The 12,277-nt window shown below is 44.9% G+C and overlaps 1 protein-coding gene across 13 annotated transcripts in view; it reads right to left on the reverse strand.

Annotated features, from left to right (window-relative positions):
* TRERF1 (transcriptional regulating factor 1) overlaps positions 1-12,277 on the reverse strand; it is a 227,228-nt gene that overhangs the window by 66,313 nt on the left and 148,638 nt on the right. For all 13 annotated transcript variants that reach the window (XM_030928515.1, XM_030928520.1, XM_030928509.1 and 10 more), the window contains one exon: positions 4,586-4,697. The gene's annotated coding sequence lies outside the window, so the exon portion shown is untranslated. The remainder of the gene's footprint in view (positions 1-4,585; positions 4,698-12,277) is intronic.

Genomic DNA, 12,277 nt, shown 5'->3' on the forward strand with positions numbered 1-12,277 from the left:
AAAAAAACTAGCCAGGCGAGGTGGCGGGGGCCTGTAGTCCCAGCTACTCGGGAGGCTGAGGCAGGAGAATGGCATAAACCCAGGAGGCGGAGCTTGCAGTGAGCTGAGATCCGGCCACTGCACTCCAGCCTGGGTGACAGAGCAAGACTCTGTCTCAAAAAATAAAATATAAAAAATAAAAATAAAAATAAAAATAAAAAACACCCCAGTTCAAAGAACATCATAGCGAGGCTAGGATTCCCATATTTATATTAGATTTCTGCCTCCATTTTCATCCTGTTTTATAAACCGGCTTTGTCAATTTAAAAGCATCACCAGCAAGAGGACTGGCCTTGAAGTGGTCTGTTCTCAGTCATAGTTATATGAACCACCACTGACCAAGTGCTGATGATGTCCAAGCTCTGTGTTATAAGCTCTACAGGCATCGTTTCATTAAGTCCTTGAACAGCTCTATCCACTGTCCCCATGTGACCAATGAAGAAACGGAAGCGTAGAGAGATTCAGTTATTAAGTGGCAGAGCTACGTTTAAACTCAGCTCTTTCTCCCTGCCCCTCAAAGCCCAAAAGCCAAACCACTGGCTCTGTAGACTCCCCTCCAATGAAAGGCACACCACCATGAAAAAGAAAAACCAGTTGCAGGAAGGATGGGGAGAGGGGAAAAGAAGAGGCAGAGGGAAGCGAAGAAGGTGAGAAGAAGGAGAGAGTAGCATAAGGAGGAAAGCAAGCCAGGGTCTGGATGAGAAGCCCGTGGGATCTGGCTTCAGGTTCAGAAGACTTTTTGAAGAATGGGAATGAAGCAGGAAAGCTGCTGGTGACTGCCAGACAAACCACAAAATATGCAGAAGCCATTTCCTCCCTCAAGGAAGATAAACAATAGATTCATAAACAAAGTATACAAAGCTGTTCAGCTAGTTAAAACATTTTGATAGCAACTCATATTCTTTGTGAGACTAAAGTTTGTCCTCACCAATGGTCAACAGTTATCTTGGGGAGAGGGAAGGTGGGGAGAGAGGAGAGGAGAGGGACATATTCTCTCCCAGCCTTTCACCTGCTAGGCCTATGGCTATACCCTCTCTGAGCTTCAGGTCACTCTTCTGTGAAGAAATAGAAATTCCTGCCCAGCGGGACTATTGTGGAGAAGAAAAATATATAGTTTTGGCAAGACGGCAGACCAGATACCTTACCTGCCCCTCCTAATGGAAAGAACTAATATGCTGGATACAATTTTAGATATGAAGACTGAATACACATTGCTGAGATAGTACAAATGAAAATACCAAAACAAACCCAAAGCAGGAACCTTGGGAGGTGAGCTGGCATCAAAGCTGGCTTTTGCCCTGAAGGTTTCTGCTGAAACCTGGAGATTCTAAGTTTCCCAGTGACAGCAGCACAGGGTTAACAGCCTAGGGAGACCCCTCCACAAAGTTGGGACTTCAAATGGCTCCACTCCACAAAATTCATTCAACTTGGTGAATGAGAAATAAATGCACAACACAGAAAGAGACTGCAAGAAAACTGGACCTTGGGCAGAGCAGGGAATGGGGGGGAAAAATTCTCTCCTGAAAATATGTAACCATAGTTGGACTTCACACAGGTTTGTAGCCTGAATTATATTACTTGGGTAGCCAGAAAAGCCTTAACTAGAAAATTAATTCAAAGTGATTTTTGTTGGTAGTGCCCACCAGACAACTAGCAGAAGTTAACGCAAATCCTCTCTGGAAAAGACAACTCAACCCACACCTCAGATAATTCCCAAAGATAAAGTGCCAAGAAAAAATGAGCAATTCACAGGAAATAAGGCATTATGAACACCAGCCAGCAGAAACGGCAAGCGGCAGAACCAGACCTACAAAGACTTCAGATTTGGGAATTACAAGACACAAAATTATAAAATTTCTAAATAGCACATTTAATATTTTAAAGAAATAAACATCTTCAAATACGAGCAAGAAATGAGAGACCAGAAAAATCACCAAGCAGAACTTCTAGAAATGACAAATAAAGAAAGCAAAAAGAAAAAAATCCAATGAATGGGTTAAACAGCCTTTAACACACATAATATACTAGTTAAACAGAAGATAGTTTTTTTTTGTTTTTTGAGACAAAATCTGGCTCTGTCGCCCAGGCTGGAGTGCAGTGGTGTGATCTCAGCTCACAGCAACCTCCACCTCCAGGGTTCAAGTGATTCTTGTGCCTCAGCCTCCAGAGTAGCTGGGATTACAGGTGCACGCCACCACACCAGGCTAATTTTTGTAATTTTAGTAGAGATGGGGTTTCACCATGTTGGCCAGGCTGGTCTTGAACTTCTGATTTCAGGTGATCCACCCACCTCAGCTTCCCCAAGTGCCGGGATTATAGGCATGACCCATTCCCCGAGCCAGAAGATAGATTTGAATAAATTATTCAGAGTTCAGCACAGAGAGACAAAGAGATGAAAAGTGTAAAATAGGTTTGAGGGCGGTGGCTCACGCCTGTAATGCCAGCACTTTGGGAGGCTGAAGTGGGTGGATCACTGGAGGTCAGGAGTTTGAGACCAGCCTGGCCAACAGGGTAAAACCCCATTTCTACTTAAAATACAAAAATTGGTTGGGCACAGTGGCTCATGCCTGTAATTCCAGCACTTTGGGAGGCCGAGATGGGCGGATCATGTGAGGTCAGGAATTTGAGACCAGCCTGGCCAACATGGTAAAATCCCATCTCTACTAAAAATACAAAAACTAGCCAGGCATGATAGCAAACGCCTGTAGTTCCAGCTACTCGGGAGGCTGAGGCAGGAGAATTGCTTGAGCCCAGGAGGTGCAGGTTGCAGTAAGCCGAGACCATGCCACTGTACCTCAGACTGGGAGAGAGAGAGATTCTGTCTCAAAAACAAAATAAAACAAAGCAAGCAAGCAAACAAACAAAAAAAGTTAAGGTAGCTACTTGGGAGGCTGAGGTGAGAGTATCACTTGAGCCCAGGAGTTTGAAGCTAGCCTGGGCAACAGAGCAAGACCCTGTCTCTAAAACTATCTATCTATCTATCTATCTATCTATCTATCTATCTATCTATCTATCTATCTATCTATCTACATATATATATCCAACTAGCTGGATAACCCCTGAAAAAACACACATAGAGTGTTTTTTCTATCTATCTATCTATCTATCTATCTATCTATCTATCTATCTAATCAATCAATCAATCAATCATCTATCCAGGTAGCTAGCTGGGTAACCCCAGAAATATCAGACATAGAGTGTGTAAATTCCAAATAAGAAGATGGAAAATGGAATGAGGGGGGAAAATACCTCAACCTAAAAGAAAGAGCAGAAAAAATTAAATGCATATAAAGATGGTAGAAATAAATCCCAATTCATCAATAAAATACACCAGTTCTAAACATCTATGCACCAAACAGCATTGCCTCAAAACATATAAAGCAAAAATTTCAGCATTGCCAAGGAGCAACCGACAAATCCAGTGGGAAGCTTTAACTAAAACACCTCTCTCAATAATTGATAATCAGACAAAATCAGAAAAGGATACACTATAGATGATTTGAGCTGCACAATAAGCTAACTTATTTTTCAATGATGGTATACAGAAAACTATATCCAATATTTGAAGACTTTTTTCAAGCACTCATGGGACATTTAAGAAAAAAGTTGGAGAGATAAAAATGCAAACAAGGAGCACACGGAAGTAGTTCGATGCATATTTCAAACTCTAAGAATCTAAACCTATTTTGTCTTTAAAGACAGAGACCCTGTCTTTCTTCTTCACTGAGATGTCTCCAGAGTCTAGCACAGTGCCTGTCTGCCAGAGGCTGTAAATAGCCACTGAAGAATGAATGGTGAATGAATGATTCTCTACTGAACATGGTGCAGGTTGCATGAGCAACCAGCAAGGCAGACACTGGAGATAACTAAAGCCCTTTCCAGGATGGAGGGGATGAGAGGACAAGGTGACTGGCACCAGTCCCTAGGGAAGCCTAATTTATAGCCAAAAAAAAAGAAAGACGGAGTTATGACAGCCAAATCTTCAAATCTTCAAACCGAATGAGAGAGGCATGTGGAAGAGTCTTTGAAAGCCAAGTCTTTGTGGTTCCTAATGGCAGAGCAGAGGCCAGCAGACAGAACTTTCTAACAACTAACTGTCCAACACTGGCTGGAAACTGGCCTGACTGATCGTCTAAGGCCCCTTACGACTCTGTGTGGGACGGAAGTCCGTCTGGCAGGTACTGGGACTCTCAGGTCGTGGACTGAGTAGTCTTTCTCATTTTATCCTGTCTCAGAGATTTTTTCATTCAAAATTCCCTGGATACCCCATCCTGAAAGACCCTGCCCAAGGTCCCAGATTCAGGAGGTGGTGGAAGAATAAGAGCTGTATTCTAGACAGTCAGCTCAGTCCTTTCTGCTCCATATTGGCCTCTCCTTTAACCAAAATGAGCACACTTTAACCTGTAAGGCTGACACGCACTTTCTAAGTCTACCCTCATCCCAGGAAACCTCATTCTTCTAGCACACAGCAAGGGATTACAAATGCATACAGAATGTACTAAAATGAAAATTCCTCAGCCTTCCAGAAGAAGGAAAGCGAGCTTACCTTGACCTCCGCAGATGGCTGAGTTGGGGGCCTGGTTCTGGGGGCTTCTCCTGCGGTCGGCCAGTCATGCTGCTTTCATGCTGCTGGACAGGCGGGAAGAGGAGGCCTGGTCCTATGGGGAAAGGAAGAAGGAAAGGTAATTTCCTCATCATTTGCTCCTAGCTCTCCATCACCATCCTGCAGAAGACACTACCAGAAATCCCAGGGAAATTTCTGAGGCTGTCCTCACCCACTCTTAGGTAACAAGAAAGCAGACAGGCATGCATTCAACAAACATTTCCAAAAGTCTACAATCTGCCAGGCAGGGCACTGAGGAATGAGGCCACGGAGATGAACTGCATGCAGTCTCTGCATTTAGGAAACAGTCAGAAAGAGAGACAGAGAGAGACAGAGAGACGGAGAGAGACAGAGAGAGACAGAGAGATAGAGACAAAGAGAGAGAGAGAGACAGAGAGAGAGACAGAGAGAGACCTGAGTCTCATTATAACATCATTTGCTAAGTGCTGCGATTCCCCAAATCCATTCAACAGCTGACTTTCCTTATGGGGGAGCGACAGCAGCTTATAGGTGCCTTGGCATAGAGTTTTTCAAGTTATTTGCCATGAATAACCAGTTTTTTCTTTTTCTTTCCCCCCGAGACAGAGTCTCACTCTGTCGCCCAGGCTGGAGTGCAATGGCGCGATCTCAGCTCACTGCAACCTCCGCCTCCCAGGTTCAAGCAATTCTCATGCCTCAGCCTCCCAAGTAGCTGGGATTACAGGCGCCCGCCACCAAACCTGGCTAATTTTTGTATTTTTAGTAGAGACGGGGCTTCACCATGTTGGCCAGGCTGGTCTTGAACTCCTGACCTCATGATCTGCCCACCTCGGCCTTCCAAAGTGCTGAGACTACAGGTGTGAGCCACCGCGTCGAGCCGAAGGACCAGTTTTTTAAAAAATTTCCACACCATGATAGATGACTACTTTAATAAAATATAGTAAAAATGAACTGCTAGAAAAAGGAAATGAAAAAATACTGATACAAAGTGCAAGCTCACTTTTAAGTTCTTTGATTCAACAGATTATTCTGTCAAATCGGCATGAAAGTTACTAAGCACCAACTCTCAGTTTCTGAACTTATCTCACGGACTGCTAAAGAGTTTGCAGAGAGCACCACTCCTGAGCCACAGCTGAGCAGTAGCATTGCGATAGTAGAGACTTCCACATTGCACACCTTTCCTAAGATGTCTAGCTGATATCTTGGTTCAGAGAGGGAGGCTAGAAAGAGAAACGATTTCAAATTCACTCTCTGGACTATAAAAAGTTAGTTCAGAGAGTCTCTCTTTGGGAAGGAGAACCACAGCAGGAGCTTTGGGAAAGTGTGGCTCCATGCTGTCTGGAGATAGGTGGTGGCATCCACCTGCTGTGTTCAGGTAACAAAGTGTGAGGCTCACAGAAAGCTGTTCCTGGAGCCCTGTCTGCCTCCACCCTGAACTTCCCAACCCTAACTATGGCAACCCCACCCGAAGCTCCCTCTCTGAATGAGAAGAACAAAGAGTCATCTATTAAAATGGACTGGGACATTTCAGAAAATAAATCATTTTCAAAATGTCAAAAGGGCTGCTGGTATGCATTCCTAGTATTTAATGCTATAAAATGATTTTTTTTTTTTAATGAGAAATCCTTTGTCTGTGACAGCCAGCTCCAAAAAAAACCTTTAACTGCCTATTTCCTTAATACTTGAGGGAGGCATTACAAGTCATTTTCACCCATTTGAATGTTTAAGAGAAAGTGCTCATTCTTCTAAATTCACTGCTTTTAAGTAGTTCTTATTTTAAGCTTTAGAAGAAGATAACTCTGCAGAAGAAAACTTCCTTATTCAAAGCCTTTTTTTTTTTTAATGCAAACACACATACACTCTCACTCCCTGCTTCAAATGTTAAATCATCTGCAATTTTGGAGTTTGTTGCTTATGAAATTCAAGCGATAAGCACATCACAAACATTCCTATAGCAACAGAGTGTTTTTGAAGCAACATCTGTAATGTTACAAAGATTGTATATCATTATCTCTGAATGTTGGCGAAGGGAAGGTTATGGGGAATAACTGTTTATGTACAAATAAGTCAGTACAGTAACTGGCAACCTGAATAGCAGACCTTACCGAGGAGCTAAGGATGGCACGGGTGGGAAGCAGGAATGCACTTCATTCTGTTTCTATGAATAAATTCACCATCCTTATCCTCTATGTGTGAAAAAAAACTCTCTAGGGTCCTCTCTGCAGCAGCATGAGCTCTTGGAACTGCTTGTCTTATGGGCAAGAGTTTGTCTTAGACAACCATATGGTCAACTTTTATTAGCCATCTACTATATGTCAGGCATGGAGCTAGACTCAGAGCTTCTGAAGATAGGTTCTTCTTCAAAGAGGCTCAAGAGAGACATATAAACAGATAATTACAATTCCCTAAGAAGAGATTATTGACTGGAGTTAAGGGAAAGGAAATGAAATTAACTAGCTCAATCCATTCGTCCAACTGTCCATTCACCCATCTAATGTTGGCTGATGCCTAGCATGTACTAGGCAAATGCAAGGCACTCGGCATACAAGAGCTGAGTGAGACCAATGTGTTCCCTACCTTCATGGAGCTTACAATCAAGTGGAAGAAGGAAACCAACATTAATAAATTAGATATAACTATAATAGTGGTCCCCTAAAGAAGCATAGCTAATGCATAATAGCATATGCCAGAAGGTGGACTAGCATGGACATGGGGCAGAAACGCTTTCTTAAGGAATTAGTCTTTAATATGAACCCTAAGAATAAATTACTGAAGCAAAGTAGAGAGGGAAGCAGGGGAAAGAGAGAGAGGAAGGGCGCTGCTGGTCCCCCGAGTAGCCTGTGCAAAGGTCCTGTGACACGACACAGCATGATGTATTCTAACTAGGAGAGAAGGCTCTTAATCAGGATTGCACTGTTTCTTAACTTCACACTGTGCTCCAACCACTGTGGCATTCAAGACAGGCATTAAAGATGTACAGATTTGGCTGCGTACAGTGGGTCACACCTGTAATCCCAGCATTTTGGAAGGCCAAGGCGGGTGGATCACTTGAGCCCAGGAGTTTGAGACAAAACCTGGGCAACATGGCGAAACCCTGTCTCTACAAAAAAAATACAAAAATTAGCCAGGTGTGGTGGCTTGTGTTTGTAGTCCCAGCTACTTGGGAGGCTGAGGTGGGAGGACCACTTGAACTTGGGAGGTGGAGGCTGCAGTGAGCCGAGATCATGCCACTGCACTCCAGCCTGGGTGACAGAGCGAGACTCTGTCTCAACCAAAAAAAAAAAAAAAACGTTGTACAGCTTTTTACCAAAAGCACCCAATAAGTTTTCTAGGGCAAATTAGGAACATATTGTGCCTAATTGCTAAATTCTCCCTCTTCCCAAACTGGCATGAGACATCCAAAATAGGGGCACCCTTGCCCTCCCTCCCAATGTGTGATAAGTTTTAAGATTCTTATCTACTTGTTTTCTGCAACAGTGGTAAATTCAGTCTGGCCGGCGGCAAAATTAGGTGGCCAATGCTGACATAGGGATGTGGATAAGCATTCTATTAAAATTATTGCTGGAGAAGCCTCACGGTGGGGTGTTACTTTCTAAGGAAGGTCATGCAATTTCATGCATAGCGTGTGAGCTTTGGAGCTAAGGAGACCTAGGCTCTGCCCTAGGTCTGGCCCTGCCCCTCACGAGCCGTATGGCCTTGTTCCACTTCTGTGAAATGAGGTTAGCAGTGTCTTCCTGGCTGATCAGGGAGATCAGTGAGAGCATAGGTCCCTCACTGAGCATGCTGCCCCTGCTCCCAATAGGCCCTGGATAAGTGGCAGCTGTTGCTAGCACTATGCCCAGTGAGTGGGGATAGTCATGCCCCTCCCTCTATGTGAATATCCACAAGAATCCACAAGGATTTCCCAGCGGGTGCTGAAAGGGCAGCTTTGCAAGGGCTCAGAGTCAGCTGTCACTGACCAGGGGTCTTGATGACTTGCTGTTTCTTGGTGTGTGCCTTCAAAGTCCCCAATCACTGTGCTGAGCGATCCCAGAACAATCCAGATACCTGGCCCCTACCCCTTAGAAGTCAGTAGAACCTCCCAAGCTGAGACAATGAAAAAACTCTCCAGACATTGCCAAGTGTCTCTTGCAAAATCACTCCCAGTTGAGAACTACCACTCTACTGTGTATAGAAAGGCCTACACAGTATCCAGGATATCCTGGATAGCAAGGATTATCCAGCTCACAAAACCGGGGTGCTTATAGATAGATAGCTCCTCCCAGGAGCTCAGGGCCTGAAGCCAGCATACCTGGGTTCTAGTTCTAATTCCAGCTCCACCATAATGATCGGGGTCCTCTTGGACAAACAGCTGAATCCCAGATGGCAGGGGAGGTGGAACAGCTACTATATCCCAAAGGCCAAAAAGGCCAAAGAACAGCTACTATATCCCATTCAGACCAGGCATGTTGCTAGGACTTCCCAGACAGTGCCTCTAGTATTTACAACCATCCTGCTGAGGTGCTGTAGGGATCACCATTCTACAAGGGAGGAAGCCAAGGTCTGATGCCTTACCCAAGGTCACAGAACTGAGTGGTGGAGCCAGAGCTTTAAGGGTCAAATCCCATCCTCTTTACCCCATCACCCTACCTCCTTACAGGGGTAGAAATCTTATCTCCTTCCCATATGACCAGTAAAGAGGCAGCCCTGGAGGGTTGTGTGACTTTCCAAGGACCTGTCACATTCATCATGCCACCAAGCAAGGCCAGAATCTTCCCACAGCCCCACACTGCTATCAGAACCTCAGTTTCCCTTCTGTGCAATGGGGGTGACAAATGCCGCGTCACACGCCACACTGCTGTTGGAGTTAAGGGAGAGTGAAGATTAGGAGTCTTAGGGAAGGAAGAAATTAATATGCAGAAACAAACACTTTAAATGAGTATCTAAAAGCCCAAATCAAAGAGGGGTTCTCTGCAGCCACAAGGCCGTTGAAAAGAAAAGAACAGCTCACGCCTACCAGACCGGGGATGGGGGGTTCAGCCAGGGGAAGGGAGGGACACAGGATACAAACTATGAAGCAGGACCAAATGAAGTGTGAAGAATTCCCTCCATGCCACCCACAATTCATTAGAAATTGGCGCAGATTTTAAAAAGAAGAAAAAGGAGCAGGGGGAGGAGGATGGAGGAAAATGGGGAGGAGGAGGAATTAAACGTGAGACAGGCTCCACAGAGCATCTGAGAAACAGCGCAGAGAGGAATCACTGCAATGAGATCCCAGGCTCCAGTCACCTAGGGACCCACCGTTCTGTCAAATGAGTTCTATGTGGAGATGCTAGGAGATGTAATTTTCAAGTGAGGCCCAGAAACTTCCCCCATATGAGGAAAACTCCCATTCTCTCTCCAAACATCTCTCCTTTTTTTTTTTTTTTTTTGACAGAGTCTCACTCTGTTGCCCGGATGGAGTACAGTGGCACGATCTCGGTTCACTGCAACCTCTGTCTCCCAGGTTCAAGCAATTCTCCTGCCCTAGCCTCTTGAGTAGCTGGGATTACAGTGTGCGCCACCATGCCCGGCTAATTTTTGTCTTTTTAGTAGAGAGGAGGTTTTGCGATATTGGCCAGGCTGATCTCGAACTCCTGACCTCAAATGATCCACTTGTCTCAGCCTCCCAAAGTGCTGGGATTACAGGTGTGAGCCACCACGCCTGGCCAATCTCTCCCTTCTTTTGATGCCCTTCCTCTCTCTCCATGGAGGCTGAGTAAATAATTTTCACGCACTGGAGGAAAGTGATCCTGCCCAGACCATGATCACTTAATCAGGCCCTCGTGTATCTGCTCATTCCAGAGCACAGAAGCTTGGGCCTTTCACACCAATATCAGAGCAGCTCAAACATTGACAGCATGTAAGGTGGACTCACCACAGGCCAACATGGGTGACAGGCTACCATCTGCTCCCCAACCTCAGGTTGCCCACCCCCCTTGCTCACAGCTCCAACCAGCGTGTCTTTCAAGTCCTCAGACACACCAAGCTCTTTTCTACCCCCGGGCCTTTGCACATGCCAGTCCCTCTGCCTGGGATGCCATTTTCCCAGCTCTCCCCTCATTAGCATCTAATCGTCTGTCAGGCTATAGCTTCGGGAAGATGTCTCCAACCCTTCGAAATTTAATGGGCAACAGCATTTATCAGAGTTGTAATTAATCAAGTATGTGATTAACGAGTTGGTCTCCCCAGTCAGACCGTTAGCTCTATTAGGGCATGGGTTGTGTCTAATGGCCTGGCACAGCAGTCAACCCTGATTGCACATCAGAATCACCTGGAGCTTTAGAAACCAGGGATGCCTGGGTTCCACGTGGGCTCCTATTGAACACCCTGTTAAACAAGAGTGTGTACAGCCTGCCAGGTGGCTGTGATATGTGGCCAAGGCTGAGACCGACGACTTGAAGAAGAGGACCTTGGCTTATGTCCTAGAACAATTTTGAAGCGGTGCAGGCAGTTATACTCATGGTAGGACCTTGCTCCCTTTGCTTGTGTATACAATGTATCACTTAAATGTGTTCCACCCTAGAGATTAATTTTGAGGACATTCCAGAAGAAGAAAACAAAACCCTCATTGTTAAAGAGGAATACTATTCCTTTCATTAAGTGCTCCCCTACACGGCTTCCTCCCCTGACACTCCTCTGTCCCCTTACCAGGGTTTATCACCTTCATCCTAAGGGCCACAGGATTAACTTGATGTGTTTCTGAAACACACTTAAATATTTGGAGTAAAATCTTTTAATTTTTAATTAAAACAGGTCCAGCTATATTACGCAGTAGAATATAAAATTCCACATTAAATGTTATTAAAACAGGAGAGTTCAAGGCCATTTCATGTTGGAACGGGCCCCCTCCAGGCCAGCCTCAGGTGGACAGGTAGAGGTGTTTGCAGAAACTCACCCAGGGGACACCAGGGGGTGGGTCATCTGTGCTAATCTGGCTTTCCCAGGACAAGTCAATGGCAAACTGTTCTTCTCTACTCAGTTGTGCTGACTAAAGGGGAGAGGGTAAGATGTGTATATATATATATATATATATATATAAAAAGATCCAATCGCTATTACAACAGCACACGAAGTAACAATTCCAATTCCCTGATGAGCTTCCCCAGCCCAACAAAGGCACTGCTGCAGAGAGTCCCAGGACACGGGAGCAGCAGACTCTGACTGAACTCACTGAAAGAGGAGCTCTCATCAAAGCGATGGTTCTCCAACATTTGGGTCCACACGAACCATCCTGGGAACTTGTGAAGAATGAAGCTTCCCTTCACACGCACCAGGTTGGCCATAACCAAAAAAACAAAATCACAAGTGTTGACCTGCAAGTGGAGACACTGGCACCCTATGCATTGCCAGTAGGGATGGAAAATGGTATAGCCACTGTGGAGGGCAGTTCAGGCAGTTTCTCAACACATTTAAACATGGAATTACCATGTGACCCAGGAATTCTGCTTCTAGGTATATAGCCCACATCACTGAAAACGGGTACTCCAACAGAAACTTGCACACAAATGTTCCCAGAAACATTATTCACAGAGCCAAAAAGATGGAAAGAACCCAAATGTCCATCAACTGATGAGTGGATAAACAAACGTGTTTATCCATTATATTCCAAAGTCATCCATTATATTCATACAATGG

The sequence above is a fragment of the Rhinopithecus roxellana genome, chromosome 4 (genome assembly GCF_007565055.1).
Source record: "Rhinopithecus roxellana isolate Shanxi Qingling chromosome 4, ASM756505v1, whole genome shotgun sequence".
NCBI classification, from domain to species: Eukaryota; Metazoa; Chordata; class Mammalia; order Primates; family Cercopithecidae; genus Rhinopithecus; species Rhinopithecus roxellana.